Here is a 3621-nt window from a genome sequence, read left to right as displayed (position 1 = left end):
CAGACCGCCTTACTCAATGCTCTACAGAAGCGACTGAACATATACATACGTTTATAGAGGCATGCCTGTCTCAGATCTGTAAACAAGAAAGGGTCTTATATCTTGGAAGACAGAAGCAAATGGCTCTAAATGGTGTAAGAATGAAGACATTTTAATTGAAATCAAGATGCATATTTAAGTAGGGAGAAAGTGCTGAAGGAAACACATCAGTTAATGATCATTGTTTACTTCTGTGTGTCTGTGAGAGCGTGCTGGGTGAGAAGTGAAGGGAAAAGGATAGGGTAAGAAAAAAGATAAAAAGTCCATGACAAAGACAGCATGTATATAACCCCAGTTTTGTTGATAGTTGGTGCTGTCTGTGCAGGTGTTTGTCCACGTGTATACTTGTGCTTGTGAGTATGACTGAAGAGATACATAAGAGTTTGGTTCCCCAAATTTTAATATTTTATATAGAAGGATTCTCTATGTTTGTTCTCTTCCTTGTAATCTCTATATTTTAATTGTTTACACTGGGCATGATAGTGTTAATTTTATCATGACAGAAATAAAGATCTGATTATGAAGATGAAAAAAGTAGAGAGAGCAGAGTAATGGAAAAATTAGAGCAAGCACACACATACACACACACACACACATGCACACACGCATGCACACACTCCAAAAACTAGGCAATTGGTGTTTTTCACAACAAACCACTAGAAATTTGGAGTCAACAACCATAAGGGAAAGATGTAGATCATGCAGCAATTATCAGATAATAAAATAACAATATGTGGAAGAACTGGGTAGGTCTGGTCTCATTCTCTCACTCATTTATTCTAAGGGGTAGTGGTATTTGCCTACAGGATTGCGTCCTGTAAAACCAAATTAAGAATTGAATTGGAAATGATTTTGACTATAAGTGCTAGTGTTAGAGAGAGGCAGAGACCAGTCCTCTATAATTCCAATCCCTTCAAACAGAGGGTGGAGGAAAGAGAAAAAAAGGAAATCTGATTCTAGGGTGACCAACTATCATGGTTTTCCCAAAGATAAATTTGCAAAATCTCAGGTCAATCAAGATGCATTGATTCTGCTCCATGTATTCCAGAGTGATATTTCCTAGTTTAAAACCTTTCAAATGTCCCCCTATTTCTACATGATAAAAATTAGGCTCCTTATTATTTATAATTATGTCTATTTTGGTGATAACAAACGGGAACACACATGGGAGAAATGTTATTTGTCCAGCAGATTAATAGAGCAGGTGAATATGTAATAGTGATCGCAGGATTTTCCATATAACAAAAATTCCCTAAATTCTGAAAATGCTTATTAAGACACTTAAATATAATATTCTAAGACACTGTCTTAGAGTCATTCAACTTGTCAACACTTTCTTCTACATTTGGCAAAAGTCTGTTGAGTTTTTTCCTTTTAGCGCATACTTAAAATGTAATAAACTACAATGAAAAAGATTTGGCTTTTTCAGCTTCATTACTATAATAGTAAAATATATACCGAATGCCAATATCAGAATCACGATTACTACTGCAGTGAATTCTATGGTGTTTTTGCTTTTGTGTAATTTATTTCAGATTCAAGATTTCAGCCTTCAACACCTTCTTAGCTAAGCTTAGGTCATGGACTGTACCAGAAATAAGAGCTATTAGATGACTTTATAAATTTTTCATACAGTGACTAATTTTCCAGAACCTCATAAAGAAATTTTAAATGATTAGAATCCAAAATGAAACAAAGACCAACATCAATTCATGTCTTACCTTTTTTGATAATCACTTCAACCACAATAGATAGGTATTATGGTATCTCCAATTTCAGATGAAGAAACAGATTTAGAAAGGTTAAGTAATTGCCCTAGATATGCAGCTATTATGTTCCTGGCTGTATATTTGAACGTAGGTATTGTTACTTCAGAGAGCAGGCCCTGAATATCTTTACAGCAAAATAGTCTTCATATGTGTGAAACTTTGAATATTTTTTCTTTTTCAATTACAGTTGATATTCATTCAATACAATATTATATATTAGTTTCAGGTGAAGAGAACAGTTAATAGACATTTATATAATTTATGAAGTGATCCCCCTGATTAGTTTAGTACCCACCTGGCACTATACATAGTTATTACAATATTATTAGCTATACTCTTTATGCCATACATTACATCCCATTGACTATTTTGTAACAATCGATTTGTACTTCTTAATCTCTTTACCTTTATCACACAGCCTTTCAACCTCGCTCCCATCTGGTGACCATCAATTTGTCCTCTGTATCTTTGAATCTGTTCTTGTTTTTTTTTGTTTGTTTGTTTGTTTATTTTGTTCTTTAGATTCCACATAGAAGTGAAATCATATGATATTTGTCTATCTCTGTCTGACTTATTCCACTTAGCATAATACTCTCTAGGTCCATTCATGTTGTCGCAAATGGTAAAATGTCATTATTTTTTATGGCTGAGTAATATTCCATTGTATATATGTACTACCTCTTCCCTATCCAATCATCTATTGTTGGGCACTTAGGTTGCTTCTATATCTTGGCTATTGTAAATAATGCTTCAATGAATGTAGAGGTGCATATATCTTTTCAAAATAGTGTTTTGGATTTCTTCAAATAAATACCCAAAAGTGGAATTACTGGGCCATATGGTAGTTGTATTTTTAATTTTTGTGGAACCTCCATACTGTTTTCGACAATGAATGTACCAGTTTGCAATCCCAATGGTAGTGCACAAGGGTTCCCTTTTCTCCACATCCTCACCAACACTTGTTGTTTGTTGGTTTATCGATAATAGCCATTCTGGCAGGTGTAAGGTGATATCTCATTGTGGTTTTAATATGTGTTTCTCTGATGATTACTGATGTTGAGCATCTTTTCATATGTCTATTGACCATCTGTAAGTCCTCTTTGGAAAAATACCTATTCAGATCTTCTGTCCATTTTTTAATTGGATTATTTGTTTTGTTGGTGTTGAGTTACATGTGTTCTTTATAAATTTTGGATGTTAAGCATTTATCAGATGTATCATTGGTGAATATCTTCTCCCATTCAGTAGGTTGTCTTTTTGTTTTGCAGATGATTCCTTTGGCTGTGGAAAAAGTTTTTAATTTAATTCAATCACATTTGTTTTTTGTTTGTTTGTTTGTTTCCCTTCTGAGGGGACATATTAAAAACAATATTATTTAGAATAATGTCAGAGAGTTTACTGCCTATGTTTTATTCCAGGAGTTTTATGGTTTTAGGTCTTACATTTAAGTCTTTAATCCATTTTGAGTTTATTCTTATATATGGTGTGAGAAGGTGGTCCGGTTTTATTTTTTTGCATGTATTTCTCCAGTTTTCCCAATACCATTTATTGAATAAACTGTCCTTACCTCCATTGTATATCATTTCCTCCTTTGTCATAGATTAATTGACCATATAACCATGGGTTTATTTCTGGGTTCTCTATTCTGCGCCATTGATCTGTCTGTTTTAATGCCAGTACCATGCTGTTTTGATTACTATAGGCTTGTAGAATACTCTGATATCAGGCAGTGTGATACTTCTAACTTTGCTCTTTTTTTTTTTTCCTCAAGATTACTGTGGCTATTCAGGGTCTTTTATGGTCCCACGTAAAT

The sequence above is a fragment of the Pteropus medius genome, unplaced genomic scaffold (genome assembly GCF_902729225.1).
Source record: "Pteropus medius unplaced genomic scaffold, Ma_sr-lr_union100, whole genome shotgun sequence".
Lineage (NCBI taxonomy): Eukaryota > Metazoa > Chordata > Mammalia > Chiroptera > Pteropodidae > Pteropus > Pteropus medius.
This window is presented reverse-complemented; position numbering follows the sequence as displayed.